Here is a 17,507-nt window from a genome sequence, read left to right as displayed (position 1 = left end):
TATTGCAGGTTCATGGATTCATTCAAAAGGAGAAGATCCTTGTGTCTGTAAATCCTAGTTGTAAGCATAATTTTATCAATGTTAATTTGGCAAAAAAATTGCAAGTTCCAGCAAAACAAATTGAAAATACACAGGTTGATGATGAGGATGTGCAAATTTATAAGGATTTGAAGCTTTCTATGGATAAGTATGTGTTTCATGGTGATTTTTATGCTTCAGATATGGATAACATGGATGTTGTTTTGGGATACCCTTGGATGGAATCAGTGGGTACTATCAATATAAATGTACAGAAGAAATTCCTGAAGCTCTGGTATAAAAAGAAGAAAATTACATTACAGGATATTTCCATTAATAAACAGGAAGAGTCCAAGGAGGTTGAAGCAGAAGATGTTCCAGGGTCTGACATATTAGACGATGAGCCAGTGATGATAGACAATCAAACACAAATAGATGCTGAAGTAGAAAAGGTTACAGGTGCTGATACATCAGAGGAGGGCTCAATGGTTGAAGTCATATTGGAAAAGAAGACACGACAACAGGCACCACAGTAGGGTGAATTAAAGAAAAAGACATCGTGGGTTAAAACTTCAACATATCATCACCCACATCACCCCGCAAGACAACCATCAAGATGGAAACCAAGTAGTCACATGACGGATAACGAGGAGAGAAGATCCACCCACTACACATCAACACAGAAGAGCTGCCACGGTCAACTGCCATCTCAAGCGAGCGAGGCACCAGTGAGATTGAGGGTTCACCTTTCTCTTGGATGGCTAGATGCACGTGCATGGTATCAGTGGACTACTCCTTTGAGTAGATCTTATTATTTGTGTTCTTCCCATGTTTCGGGGACGAAACATGCTTAGGGGGGTGGAATGTTATATACCTAGGGAGGATAATATGGGGTACCAAGGGAGGTACCCAAGGTAATAATGTAATAATGGGATGGGCCATAGTAATAAATAAGGTGGTTAACCCATATCATGTAAGGGACCACAAGTAGTTAGTAATAATGTAATGGGCCCATGGTATTAGTTTGATGGTATGAGGGAACCATGGTAATGATCCATGGTATTGTATGTATGAGGCCTATATAGAGGCTAGAGACTCCACATGGAGAAATAGTGAAGGATTATTGTATGAACAGGCATATGGCTTGTGGAGTGTTCTCCTTCCTTAAGGAGTGAATGTATGGTGTTGCCCTACCTTAAGGGTTTGATCAATAAAGTGAATCATTTCTATCTATTTATATCTTGTTGTTCTTGGGTTATTTCTATTATCATAATATCTTTGGGTTAGATCTATAACAAGTGGTATCAGAGCTATAACAAGTGGTATCAGAGCTACAAAAAAAAATAAAAAATTCTCCACTTTTGTGCCCAAGAAAGTGCTCCGATACCACTTGTTGTAGCTCTGATACCACATGTTATAGCTCCGATACCACTTGTTATAGATCTAACCCAAAGAAATTATGATAATAGAAATAACCCAAGAATAACAAGATATAAATAGATAGAAATGATTCACTTTATTGATCAAACCCTTAAGGTAGGGCAAGACAATACATTCACTCCTTAAGGAAGGAGAACACTCCACAAGCCATATGCCTGTTCATACAATAATCCTTCACTATTTCTCCATGTGGAGTCTCTAGCCTCTATATAGGCCTCATACATACAATACCATGGATCATTACCATGGTTCCCTCATACCATCAAACTAATACCATGGGCCCATTACATTATTACTAACTACTTGTGGTCCCTTACATGATATGGGTTAACCACCTTATTTATTACTATGGCCCATCCCATTATTACATTATTACCTTGGGTACCTCCCTTGGTACCCCATATTATCCCCCCTAGGTATATATATATATATATATATATATATATATATATATATATATATATATATATCTATATCTATATCTATATCTATATCTATATCTATATCTATATATATATATATATATATATATATATATATAAATCCAAATCTATATGCTCAAGTAGTCAATCATGCATGTAGCCCATACACTAAGGGTTTGAGCTCACACCTACAACCCTCGCAGATTGGTGAAGGGTGTTGGGTTCGAAGCAGAAACTCTATGCTCCAACTAAGAGATCTTGGTTCCTGTAATAGATCTACACTTGCACACATGCACCACCAAATAGGGACCAAAAATAGCCATCCGTAGAAGATCGTTAGCTCAAATAAGAATTAGCATGTATAATCAACAATAAGCATAGATTTACAGGAAAGGGAACCTATAATTTCATTAATCATGAATCAAATGATATAATTAATGTATATCTTCCAGCAAAGGATATCCTCTTCTCAATATTATAGCATGGTCTCCTCTCCCAATACAAGTAGTGGCTTAAGAAGTTAGGAAAATTCTACAATAATGGACCCCTATCCAACTCTTACACAAGTGGGTCAAGCTGATATCTTTGGGAATGCCAAACTCTAGAAACGTTTTTTACAATTATGAGAATTTTCTCAATTATCTCAATTATGAAATAGTTGTTATCTCATAATTATAATATTTTGGAAAATTAATTATGAGAAATAACTCAATCTCACATAAGTAAAAAAAAAAGGGTGAAAAGGGATGCATTTTAATAAAAAACTTGAGGTAAGTTGATATTGGGTTTCTCTCACTATAATGCTGTGAAGAATAGGATTCCAACAGATGTCCCCTAATGCATGAGGCTAGAAGAGAAATTGATGGCTGGAATACATTACGACAATACTCAAATCTCAAAATGAGAGGAAGGATCCAAGACTACAAAGTTGGATCAAAGTAACTCAAATGATGAAGTCTCAAATCTATAAATAACATTTGCGAGGTGGGCATACCCATGCTCATTCATAAAGATATGCTAAACATGTCCGCCAAAACATACAGTGCATATCCATGACATGAAATGTTAAACATGGCCATAAAGAATACATAATGGATCCATGTGGCTCATCAAATAGAGCATAGCCACTAGAAAATACAATGTGGATCTATGTCATAGTCCATATCAATAGGAATACAAACACATAACAAACAAGAGGTTCCCAAAAATAGCCCTCAAAGTACATAAATGATACATAACTCAAACACAACTTGGTATAAGAATGAAATGTCCCTAACATAGGGTCTTTGACATAAGCCCAATGGTACGAATCTACAACATGTGAATAGATGTGCTAAGGTTGAGCATGGTAGAAAATAACTGATTACCAACCAGTGAAGTCAACCATTAAGAGACGTGAGGGAGTCCACCAATGAGGAAAATGAACTTCAAGGTAACTAGTACAATCCAATAAGTGTGGATAAATGAGCTGACATCGAACACTGGCGAACTCGAACAATTAGGAGCCAATGATGTAAACCCATTATTGATCGTGAGGAATCATGCCACTGAGGTCTGTAAGCTCCAAGGTACTACTAGTTCCTAGATAAAGCTCCTAGATAATGAGATGAAGTCGATGGGAGAAGATCCATCGAAGGAGGGCATTACTGTATCCCCCATCAATTGACACATAATAGACTAGGATGATCTGATGTATTTATGAAGTCATGAGATGATGAATTAAAACTGGCTAAGGGATGACCGACTTGAAAATGTCTCTAGGATATTGTAGATGGCCAACACAGGCTGAGACTTCTCTTGAACACATAGCACATGAAACATGAGTGACTTGGAAACATGACTAATGAGCATCATGTGATATCGTGCAATGATGTACAAAGCATTGAAGCATACTCCATATGATTGGAAGAGTAATAGCTGGAGGAATAGACAAAATCATATGTGTGATATGGCTGCTAGGCATGTAAACTTAAACTGTAAGATAATGAAGTAGACGGGTGTCATGTTCAAGGGCGATGCAATTTCCACTTCCTTATGTTGACTAATGAAAAATGATGTTCCCTTCCCTTTCTCTTTTTAAGGTTCCTTTTTCATAAAATTAGTCCCGCAAGCACGAAAAAGAGATAAACGCATACAAGGGAGAACCTTCTAGCCATACTAGACTAGAGTATTCCTTTTCATAACTAGTCTATCATGATCCATAACAAGGGTAAACTTATACTAGTTAGAATATCCTTCAAGTACTTGAATGAGCGTGAAGGTGACAAGCTCACACAACAATATTTTCTATTTTAAGGATTCTAAAAAGAGCTTAAAGAAAACTCCTCCTAGAGGAACGAGTTTGTTGTAGCGGCTACAACCACCCTTCAAAATTTTGGCTTGCATGCAAATTTCAGAGCCTACCATGGATCATGTGATCGATCATTACTTGGTCACTTACTGGTAAGCTGATGATCTCAAGCCCCCCTCCTTGATCTTAAGAGTTGTGCACATTCTGATATTTATGCAGCATGTGTAATATTTGGGCATGGGGATTATCGTTTGTCATGCAAAGGGAATTTGTTCTGCTTCAAAGGGAAATCTTGTGCATATGAGTTATTCTCATTACATAGACATGTTTCGCACTCACTTCACAAACTTTTGTGATGATGTTTGTTGCATCAAGCATAGTATGTCTTATATGTTCTGGATGGACTATGTTGTATCACTAAGTGTTCAAGTGTGTGATCATAGTTAAGTTCTATCACATTTTACACCAGTTCAACTAATATCACATTTAGCTAGTTTCCCGAGCAACCTATCCTCATCCAACTTTCCATAACTGCATAGCTTGCTTCTACAACCCTCAAGACTTTTACCTTACCTACTGGAACTACATAATGCGTAGGAATCTGAGCCTCCATTGGCATCCAAAATCAGTGGTTTCCTCCAGTGCCCTTCACTTAGCTAGAACCCACTATCTCTAGAATCTATGCAGTATTATCCCTCAGATGCCTAGTCTATCTTGCATTCAGAAACTGTGCAGATCTTTCCTCCTAGGACCCCATCTTATAGCAATGTACTACATCTCAAAATTGCGCAGTGTTGTCCTAGTTGTCTAGTCTGCCTTGCATTTAGATACTGCACAGATGGGCCTCCCATGGTCTCATCCCGAAGAAAATCACTTCCCAGTGAAAATGCGCAGATCTATCTCTTAGTGACCAAAAGGAAATATGACATTCTAGATGACTCTCAAGATGTTGAGGAGAAATACCAAGAAACCGAGTTATGAAAAAATATCAGGACTGCATGAAAACTGTTTCAATGCATAACCATTTGGAGGGTAAGTATGGTAAGTAGAGTACATATTTCTGAATTACATATCTTAGTGTAGCTTGAAGCACTATTGATTAGTTTCATATCATTATGTCTTCAATAACATGCATTTTTTCAAGAACTAAAATTCATTCCATGTGTTTCCTCTACGTGTCCTGCTTCCTTTCGCTTATTTGACCAACGATCATCCTTTGGCATGCTGATTACTTTTTCATGCTTGTTATCTAGTTCTGGTAATTTCAAAGGTTTATCTTTGTGTTTTTGGGTTGTATTAGCTATGTGAACACCCATGACACACACACAAAGTCAAAAGCATTGTTGTGCAAGTTTCGTCATGGTCGTTTGAAGGTCTATCCCAAGTGTCACACTTGTTTGTTTCACCTTTAGACAGTCCCACAGAGGTTCATGCTTTGCTATGTTGTCTCGATGGTTAGTGTCATCATGTTGTAAAAGTATGTTAAGTGTGTCAACACAATTTAAAGTCATCAAAAGTTCACTTGCCTCTCCCACTTAGCCATTTTCCTAAAAATCTCTCGATGGAACAAATTCACTTCCCTAGATGTCGACTGAGCTGACCTGTGTAGTCTCAACTCTTAGTGGTGTTTCTATACTATCCAGAACTGCGCAATGCTTGAGGTTTTCCCCCAGACCAACTGCATTGTGCAATCCCAGAAGTGAGAAGCATAATTTCCTCCTAGAATGACCCATAAATTGCCTCCATGACCAAATTGAACTGTGCATTTCTCAAACACTAGCATCAAGCCTCCCTCTTGCATACTAGAAGCCTACATTGCTCTGAGACCTAGATCTACACTGTTTCCCAAAACTACACAGACATGCTTAACTGGTCATCTAATTCCCTCATGTACTATTCTCAGAATTTCCGCAGAACTTCCCAGCTGATTCTTTCTTCCTTTCTCTCCACTACCTCCAAGAATTGCACATACATGTCTAGCAGTTCCCTTGCTACCTATCCTGTACTATTCCTAGAATTTTCGCAACTATTCTTAGCAAGTCTGTTTGCAGCGTTGTTCTGTCTTCCCTTTGGAAACTACGCAGAACTACCCAGCAGTTGCTCTGTAGCCTTGCTCTACCCTCCCTCTGACAATCGTGTAGAAACTCACCCCCTCAGGGTCCCATCTTGTAGTTTCCAACGATGACTTTCGCTGAAAAATTATGCTTCCCAGTGATCATTACGTAGTATTCTCGGTAGTGCAGGATATCCTCCCGGAATGCCTCATTCTGGCCTGAGCTGCGCTCTGCGCTCTCTCATTGAGTTTCCCTCCCTCCTTGTCACGTGGAACTCGAGAACAATGTATCATGCTAGACTAGGGGGTTTTGGATTTGATGTCATCCCATCATGAGTGAATCACAGGAATATGTACACTGATGGATCATGGCGAGATGATGAATGGGATGAAGAAGGAGTGCACATGATAGAAGACGTACTTTCAACTGGATGAATGAACGAAGCACATCAAGTAGTAAGTAAAAGAAACACATGCATGGAAACATCTTGCAAAGACCAATACCAATGAAGACCCCGCAACGCCAAGCTATATGGAGGTGAAGACAAAGTACATCCAGGGACACATCCATCATTTACTAGTGCAACAACTTGACATGGACACCATAGTCATCTAGTACATGTCAATAGTGTCATGTCAATTTGTGTTATGAGTTGTCTCGACAACCTCACTACTATGAGTCATATCTGTTTTAATCAAATGTAATGTAAAGTGAAATTCCAAGTATCATTAGTGGAATGTAAACAGTCATATGTAATGTAAAGAGTTATATGTAATGAATTTAAGGAGTCAAGAGGGTAGTCTAAGAGTCACAAAGGGGAATGTCAAGGGTCTCCCCACCCTTTTCTATATATAGAACCTCATATCTCATAGAACAAGCTTTGGGAGCCAAGATTTTTCTAGGCATTGCTTAGAGAGCTTGGAGAGTATGTGACAAGCAAAGGCTTCTTGACAGTGCAGAGTGAGTATATCTCTTTGGAGGAGTAGACAATGTTGACTATAACGTTCCACAATTGGGGCTAGTGGTTTTCATGGTTGTATGTTTGGATGGAACTTTATATATAATATATCAGAGCCAACACGTTTTCATGCATATGTTGTTATTGTAGTTGGACTATTCTAGTTTCTTTAGCAATGTATTCTATTAGACTTACACATTCATGTATGAACTACTTTGTATATGATTGTATGAATCTTGTTGTAATCATGTTGTTAGCTTAATCTGTCACCCTAGATTGTGGACTATTCTGCTTCCAACCTGTGATGTCGTTATGCTCGTGTGTTCCTTTCAGCTTGCGTACTATTACAAGCTTATAAGGGACACACTTCCTTTTCCTATTCATGTGTTAGAACCTCCCCATGCATCTCTCTGGAATCACCACAAGGTCACACACTTGCTTCCGACAATTATATCTTTCTTACCTCTACGCGCTACAGTAGTTAAGGTACTATTGTACTACACACTTCTAGGACTATTACTCCAAATGGTTTGAGGTCTAGTTGGGACTTCTTACTGGGGACATCCCCTGACAGGTTGGTGGGTCCAATGCCGTCAGTATTTTCGGCGCTATAAAGAGGGCTAGATGACAAACCGAGTCCTTAAAGTGTATTTTGAATCTTTGCACATATTTCATGACTTATGATACAATTAATCCTCCAAGATATATTTCTTATGGAAATGATTTTGAAGTATCGAAGGATCTCTAGAATGACTTGTCACGTAACACATATGATGGTGAAGGCGGAGCAACCTGGCTTAGACACAGAGCTGCCTTCATAGCCTTCTATGTAAGGCATGAAATCCATGAGATTATATTGCCTACTCGTTGTTCGCATTCACTCTTTGAGGGAACACACTGCAATGGTGTGTCACATTTCCCACATCATCTATTCACTCTTTTAATCATTTGATTGAAGAGTTGGCATGTGTTTTCCATCATTATAACCATAAAGCACTCAATAAAAAAAATTGGAATTATGGAAAGCACTTGATGAATCCATTGAGAAATTTCACAAAAGATTTCGTAATCTTTCATTTCAAATTCCTGAAGATGGAATTGATTAGTAATTTCTCAATGAAATATTTCAATATATTCTTCACATATCTGAGAATATACATATCTTAGAATCATTTGAGCCCCTCCCAGCATACCTCGGTGTTAGAGCTTACAAATCTAAGATGGAGAAGGTTGTTGTCACAAGTGACTGTCCATCCTCTTCTGATCAAGCAACTCTAGCTCCACAATGCAAGGTGGTAGAAGGTGCACACACATCTGTTGAAATAACATATCCTTCCACCCCACCTGCTGTTGATATCTATGTGGATTTGGTTTGTAAGCCCATTGGTTGTCATGTTGTCTTGTCTTCTCAACCTCCCTCTTCTGGTTCCATTGATCCTATGGATTGTACTGAGTTGTGTTCTCTCGTTTCAGACTCCACATCTTGTGTTCATGAGGATCAAGCTGTCAATGAAGTTGATGTTGTGCAACCAACTTGTGTTGTCATTCATGATGAGTGTGTGTGTGTGAATTTGAAGAAGAACCCGCGGTGAAGGATGACTTCCTTCCATCTGCACTTCATCCTCTATCCCGACACCTCTTGTGATTTTGCCACTTTTGATTTTCCTTGTGAAAACTCATCACCAGATGTTTATAATTCCGATCATTCACACGACGTACCAGATGTAAGTCTGTCATTGCATTGTAGAGAGGAAACATCTTTCTCTGAACATCCATTCAATCTTTCATCTGTCATTTCTGGAGATGCAGAGGGTGAACATCCTTACATCTCATCAACCCTTCTGCATGATTCATTAGATCATGAGGATGTTGATGAACAACTCAAAATTTTATGATCGTGGTTGTCATGATATCTCTACTTCTTCATTTGATCATGATGTTGATTCACTCGTTTTCGATCTTTCTAAGCCACTGGTCTTTGATTGTCTACCTACTGATGAAGTGGAAACCCCTATAGCTATCAAGGTACTTCAACTTGCGTTGATGGTTATGTTAGGCCGTTGCTGTCCTAGGTCAGTTCCACTCCCGATCAGAAATTTTTTGAAACACCCTAGGCTCCTCGTCACTCTTCTGTTTGCATTGAAGATCAATCTAGTTCATATATTTAACTCTCTCCACCAGAATCACATGATCCTATCGTCCATGCATTGGAGGAATCATACACAATGAGCACTCTTGCTAAGCGAAAGTTTTCTTTCTTTTCCATGTTTGCTCATTTGTCACAGTCAAAAGAGTGTACATGCTCATTGTCTATGCACAATGTGTTGCATCACCATGGTACGCCTGTAGAAGGTTTGTCTTGCACATTTACTCTTTTCTTTTTGTGGATGATTTTAAACTTCGAGGGTGTTGGTATGCACTGTCTTATATTTTTTGTTTGCTGGTTTACATGCTTATATTTCTTGTTTACCATGCCTTCACCAACATGGGTCAACCAATGCACCGATGGCTACACTGAAAATATCATTATACATGAGTGGGCCCGTGCATTGTTTAGCGTAGGAGTAGGATTAGTGTTTGCTTTACTTCTTTGATTTTCTTTCTTGTTTGCTTTATTTTTCTTTCATGTTTTTCTTTGCGTGCTTGTTTTTCTTTTGCTTTAATTCTACCCTTTCTTTATTGTTTGTTTTCTTGTTTGCACCAATAGGTTAGCTTCACATGAAACCATGTTTTGCTCATGAGACAAGTCGGGCAAATATAAGAGAGCTTGTACAGATATCAAAACTTGGTTATCTATTGTCTGCTCTCTTTATAAAGAGCTTGTTGTCTTCAGTTGATGATACCCTGATGGAAAATACGTTATGTTTAGAGTGAGTCTTGATGAGAAACACAACACTGCACTTTTAAATAGTACCGCCTACTCCAATTGTTTTCTTTGGGTTAACCCTTGTCAGCTCATTCAAGTAGAGTAAGGTGAGGGGGAAAACCTTCACAATTATGTCATAGGTATATATAACATAATTCTTTGAAGGGAAAACCTCTTCTTCTCTCAATAAGTTGGCATCCCTCTTCCGCCTCATGAAATGAATAAGTGCCTATGCACAGTCCTTTGAAAAATGAAAAAATAAATAAGGCGAAAGAAGAGAAAAAAATTCCTGCGTAGAGAGGTGATGTAAGTAACTCCATCGGGGTACTGACGAGGCTCACTAGTAGTAGAGCGATGCTTGTGTTCCTGTGTGACTCTGCCGGGGTAGTGTCTAGGCATGGTGGTAGTAGAGCAACACCAGAGATGAAAATAAAACTCTGACAGTTATATTACTTGTGCATCAATATACCCCTCATCCCCAATCGAAACAACTCAGTTGAATTGGTTTGGTACGTGTGCTAACCAATCAAGATAATGGTAGGGACTACATCTTTCACTCAAGCTAGTGAGGAAGCTGTTTAGTCAATTTAGTTTCCTAAATTGTTTGCATGAATTATCAACCGAGGCTTGTAAGCTGATAAAGTGTAGTGCACTAAATGTGCTTAGTTAACCCTTCTTACTTTGTTGTTTTGTATTTTTATATTATTTTGTTTGGGGGTTTTCTATTCTTTGTTTCCTAATGATGTACAGTCTAAATCTTGTGAGAAACCAGGCCTAAGTTTCCTAAGAGTGAACCAAGAGCTTAAACTAATCAAAATCTAAGTTAAGAGAAGGAAAAAAAACAGAGTGTTTATTTGATTTTGTCGCTGATCTTAAGTTAAGAATTAAAAGGTAAAATTTGTAAGTCAAATCGAGATAATTACAGAGAATGAAACTGACTAAAGCAATTTAGTTGCCCAAGTCTTCAATTTTGAAAGATAACTTTCTTGATATGGCATATAAGCAACTTATTGTACTTTACAATCCAAAGAGAATCAAATATGCAGAGTAACTAATTGATTTCAATCCTCGTGTGAAGCGAATGTTTAACCATTTAGTTTAGGATGGATATAAGCCTGAAATGGTGACCAAAAAAATTTATTCACATAGTCCAATATGAACTAGGAAATAAATACAGAGGAAAAAAATAACAGACAAAATAGTAAGTAAACTAATCAACAATGCATCCTTATTACCTTTCAACCTTACCCTGTTTAAAGACAAAGTTGTTTCCTTTATGAAATAGATTGAAGAAACAAGACTACACCATCGAATTCTAACATTGTGCTTTTAATCATAACTAAAAAAACAAACTATAGGGAATCAACCTAAGCTACAACTACTGCTAAAAGTAAATAATGAAACTAAATTGAACAGTAAACAAATAAAAAGAAAAAAAACCTCCTTCAGTGCAGGGGCCCTATGCAACCGACTGAGTTGAGCTGCTAATTAGCTGAAGATACTCTTTCAAATGATCACTTGGTCAAACATGGATTCACATTATTAACATGAAAACAAGTTCCAAAATTACAGCGCTGTAATTCTGAGCTTAATAAATCCAAAAATTTGAACCCTTTCTTAGTTCTGTACAACTAATATTTAAAGAAACATTCCTAACTATCTTTTGAGAGAATTTAGCTACAAGTGGTCTACACATTTCCAACAGTTCTGCGTAAGTGGTTGATCAGCTACAGGTGACTTTAAGTCAAGCAAGATGGTTGCATGAAACCGTTATCATTGGTGGCTAGTTCGAGTTATCGCTACAACAAAACTGTCAGGTTTTATTAATTAACCATGAAGAGTGGACAAAGAGTCCTATTGCTCTCAGGTTTCTTTGTTTGACTCCTCCTTTGACTGTGGTTTTGAGCTGGACTTTTTGTTGATATGCGTGGGTGACTAGGATAGGATCCATGTCGAGATGATTCCAGAGATGCCCATGTGGCCAGTTTCTTCGTTTGACACCTGGAACTTGCCAAACCACCAAAGCAGCTACAGAACACACAGTTAGATGCAAAATAGGCTATGTTCTATAGCTAATTTGAAAAGACTTATTCAAATAGCAAAAACATAAAAGCATAACATGTTAATCATGTAATGTCCCTTTAAGGTAAAATCCATCATTTATCATTGATCAGGACATGTATTCTTATGGAATAGCAAGGGAAATAAGTGAGAAAAGTTGTCAAGGAGAAGGAAATTATGAGGTTCAACATACCCCCACTGCAAAATCATTGCATGTCCCCATGCAATTTTGTCAAAAATGTAAATTCTTCTTCTTATTGCATCTGCTCAGTCACCTTTGTTAGTACATCCAATCTTCTTCTCTTGTTCCTCTTTAAGTGACTACCATTGTGGGTTTCTTCATGAGAAGTTTGTATTTAAGGTTGATGATTGTTCTGTTTAAGTTTCTATTCTTCCTTTTCAACTTCCTATTCTTCTTGTACCACAGCCCTAGGTGCAGTATAGTATTATCATGAATGGCTTTATCCAGATTACTTTGTTCCCTCAGGGTTTCATTTTCTTTCTTGATATGCCTGTTCAATATCTCTAACTCATAGATTTCCTGTTTGAGAGAGTCAACTAGAGGTTCTTGTGGATTGATAGGGAGTTCTAGATTGGCTGAGGATTCTGGATCCATTGAGGCACTTTTATTCTCCAATGATTCTATATAATCATAAATTTGTTGCTGCACTAGGTGTATGCCTGGAGATCTTCTATTGGGCTGCCTTCGAAGTACTGTTCAGGAGAACTTTGAGGATTGTGTACTGTAAATGAAATATTATCAGGAGATTGTGCTGGGGTTTCTTCTTCCAAATTTACGAACTTTGTTCCTTTTGATAACTTCTTTACCTTACCTCGAAGTCTAGAGATCCTTCTAAGTTGGAGAGGCCTTATCTTTTCCTTTCTTGTACCCTCTTTCTCTTTCCTTGCTTTTCCTTTCTTCTTGATTTGTTTCTTATCTCTGTCAATTTTTCAGAGATTAATTGTTCATCATCTTGTTGCAATAAATATTCAGGTTTGTTCCTAGTAATTCCACCAGTTTCTTTTTTCATCTTCCTCTTCTGCTTGATTTTCTCCCTGCTCTCTATCAATTTTTCAGAGATTGGTTCTTCAAACAATTTCTGTACTGAGGGCTCAAGGTTGCTTTGAATGGTTAGATTAGTCTTCTTTCTCCTACTCTTTCTAATATTATCTTCTTTAGGAGATTCTGGTGCCTCTTGGAAATGGTTTCTTATCAAAAAAATTTCCCAGGTATCTCCTATGTTTTTCAAATGAAACTCAATTAGTATTTTGACCAACCCATGATGGTACATGGTTGTCTCCAGGGATTCTATTTTCTTCTGTACATTTGAAGCCATCCTTCTTAAACTATTTAGTAGGAAGAAAGGAAGATTGATTTCTCCATTTTTTAGAAAATTCATCAACAATCGTATATGGTAGACATACATGCACCCGAATCTCCCCTCACAGGTGATAAATTTTTGTAATATCAACAACATATTTCCCCATTTACTTTTAAGAGCTGTAATAGGAATTCCTTTTCTAAACACAGAGACATCCATACCTGGGTTCCTGAGGATTAATTTCCATGATTCATTGTGAAATTCTTTATTTTTGAACCATCTCTCACCATGTCTTGGCAGTTTTGTAGCCTCTGCTATGAAGGATTCTGTGACTGCAAACTTAATATCCCCAATTTCCACTTCTGTACCATCAAATGATCTAGCAAAGGATTTTGTGATCTCTTTTTGAAAGCCATCAAAATTTTCAATGAAATTGGGCCATCTAGCCTTCCACAGCATCTCCTTGAGTTGTGGGGTATCCTCCCATATATTTCGTTCCTATTGGCTTTGTCCTGATAATGAGTCCCATGACTACTGTTTCGCCGAATACTTAACCTTCAGAACTATTCTCCTTGTCTATGAAATGAACTGACTGTGGGTATGGTAAAAACTACAGCTCTGCGTGAACAAGTAGACAGTGAGGGTTTGGAGAGACATGGATACGTTAGTTACATCATATTTTTGACCGTTAACGATGGAGTTATTGAGGACCGTTTAGGTACAGAGTATGGAGAGTATAGCGGAGATGTGGTGTGATTGTTGGCTTGATGGGGCTTGACCCAGGTTTAGGAGTGAATTAGCTGAACAAATCCTGAAACTACCGGCCCTTTCAGCAACAGTTCGCGGTGCGTGGACTGAGGTCTCACCCGAGGTAGTATGGGAGGGTGATGGAACTAGGTTTTTGCACCCTTGGGATGTCTTGATGAGTCTTGGAAAGTTCGAGGTCTGAATCTGCGTGTTACGTCGCTTTCGCGCAGTTTTCTATCTTATGCAACTACCTTCGCGCGGCTAAATGAAGAGTGTGAAGATACTTTACTCTTACTATGCTTAGTATTATAGTTCTTAATTTAATTATGTAGGCCCAATATTCTTATTCACCATTCAACATTCATAGCAAGTACGTGCAACCAAAAACTATAAGGAAATGTACAAATACACGATATTTTAGAATCAACTTATCTTTATTATTACTTCTCTAGTTATAATCCAAACTCCTGCCCCGCGCACTCAGCTGCAGGGGTCTGTGCACATAGCTACGAACTCTACTAGGCCTATACACACTTAGCTGCAAAGCCTCTATCTACTCCTACGACCCAGGACTCAGACTTACAGACTTAGAGTTATCTCATCCTTGACAAAGACTTATTTTCCTCCTTAAACTACTTTTACTACTTAGAGCCTTGCTCTATTTATACACTCCCATGGTCCACGGACCATGGGTAAGCCGACACACTTTACATTAAATTACATTATTTTATGGCAGACAACCATTTGACTTGTCTTTACACTTCACACTCCGCGCACTTCACTGAGTCTTTACAATACAATTTGATCCAAAAAATCGGGCTTTAAGCCCCAAAACTATTACACGAGGGATCCGATTCCCAACAAGCCCCCAACACAAACATCATGACTCACCCTCGAGTCACTCGGTAAGTGCAACAATCATCACGCACAGTGTATCCAACAAATTTTGTGCTTCTCGGAGGTCCGCAGTGCAATGTTTCCCTTGTTTCGCCATAGCTCTAGTAGTCACACTTTTCTGTTCCCTCTGTACCTGAAATGCTTTCCTTCCTTTATACCAGCATGTTGCTTTAGTCTTGTGCTGCTGTCTGGCTCCTCGTAGCGCGATGATCGTACCGCTACCTTGAGTCAGGTAGCAGATCCCCTCATGTAAAGCTTTAAGCGATCAGCTTTACTTTACAGGGAAAGGGTAGCTGTTCAGCTTAACTACTTGGATCGCGCCTCTGTCTGTGATTTCCTTAACTACATATGGCCCCAACCAATGGATCCTGAATTTTCCTGGAAACTTTTCAGCCTTGTTGTCATACAGTAGTACCATGTCATTGACTGTTATGAAACCACTCAAGAAAGGATAGAAAAGATAGATCAACACTTTAGAATTTAGCCTCTTCGAGGGGGAATCCTCCTTTACATTACATAAATGAATAATTCTTGGATGATACAAATGAAAAGACCTCCTTTCTATATATAGGAGTCTAAGGGGTCATAACATAATCATAGCCGACATAACAATAATAATGTAAGGGCACAATAATAACAATAGTGGGCTTCTATGGGGCACAATAGTAAAATTATGGGCACTACATGGGTACATCGATATAATAAGTGGGTTATACTAATAACAATAAGGGGTTACACTAGTAATATAGGATCCTAACATGTCCCTCTCCTTCAAAAAGCATTGTCCTCAATGCTTAGGTAGTTCTCGATGCTTCTGTATAAAATTCTTGTCCTCCCATGTGGAATCTTCAGTGGGTAAGTTCTTCCACTTGATGAGATACTCTGAAATTGATCGATTTCGTAGCTGTCGGGTTCTTGTTTCTGTGACTGCTCCAGGTTATAATATGCTTTTTCCTTCCTCTTCAATTTCTAGCAATATTGTTTGAATTGGGATCTTTTGCAACTTTTGAATAAGTGTCCATACTTCTTCGTCCTTATTCCATTCATCCCTTGCTTTGTTTATCCAATCTGGTTGGATAATATAAATAGCACAAAACAATGCTTCCCCATCCTCATCCTTGAAGAGTCTTCCCATTTGGTAAGGTCGCCATTTTTTAAGTGCATGTAGTGTTGCCAACAACATTCCTTCTGATAAATAGCTTGCTTGAGATGTAGCAGTAAAAATACCCAATCACCTACATCAAAAACATTTTTCACTACGATGTTGATCTACCTATTGTTTCGTTTGATTTTGCACCGAAGTGGCGTTATCGTTTAAAAGTTGTAGAACTGTTGTTGATGCTCGATGTGATCTTTCACTGCTTGAACCTTTTTCTTCTTGATATGTCCTTCTATCTCTAGAGTTTGAGGAGTGGTAATTTCTTCCAATCCTTTACAAGTTATGGTCCGATTCATTTCTTGATGCTCGATGTGATCTTTCACTTCTTGAACATTTTTCTTCTTGATATGTCCTTCTATTTTTATAGTTTGAGGAGTGGTAATTTAGAACAATGAATTACAAGATATTGTTGGATTCATTTCTTCTTTCTCGATGTGATCTTTCACTTCTTGCACCTTTTTTTTCTTGATATGTCCTTCTATCTTGATAGTTTGAGGAGTGGTAATTTCGACCAATGAATTACAAGATATGGTTGGATTCATTTCTTCTTTTCTCGATGTGATCTTTCACTTCTTGCACACCTTTCTCTTCTTGATATGTCCTTCTATCTTGAGAGTTTGAGGAGTGGTAATTCTTGCCAATGCTTTACAAGATATGGTCTGATTCATTTCTTCTTCTTCTCTCGGTGGGGTCCTGGAGTATATCTTCTTCTTTTGATGTTTCTTGATCCTTTTCTTCCTCCTCTTCATATTCTATGTAAAATAATTTCTTCTCAACACACTTATGACCTTGTAGTGCATTTTCTATCACAATTGTAACAAAGCCCTTTTCTCTTTTTTCTTCCAAATGTATGGTGTAACCCTTGTAGTTGTCAAAGGCCAGGAGAAACAACACTTCCATATTTATCATTGTGAGGGGTATGATTCCTGGTTTCCATAATTTTTCTTTCCATTATGTCACAAAGCCCTTTTAACTCTTTCCAATTGTTGTGGTGTCACTCTAAAAAAGGTGTTGCTCTTTGTACCTCATAATGTGCTATCATTTTCCTTCGTGAAAGTTGGACCACATAACAAGTTGTTTACGAGAACAAAGCCCTTTATACCATAAAAATAGATCCTGGTTCAAAATATGAAGATGCGATACATACCTTTTGTAACAATGGTACACCATGTAGATCAAAATTTTGCTCCATCGAAGTAATCCAATTTACCAGATCCAGTGCCATCAAACTCCTCATCTTTTGCTTTTTCTTGATTTTAGGAGCTCAATTTTG

Source organism: Pinus tabuliformis, chromosome 1_1, assembly GCF_031772625.1.
Source record: "Pinus tabuliformis cultivar Carrire ecotype Pingquan chromosome 1_1, CPIR1, whole genome shotgun sequence".
NCBI lineage: Eukaryota > Viridiplantae > Streptophyta > Pinopsida > Pinales > Pinaceae > Pinus > Pinus tabuliformis.
The sequence above is the reverse complement of the archived record's forward strand: the minus strand, read 5'-3'. Positions refer to the sequence as shown.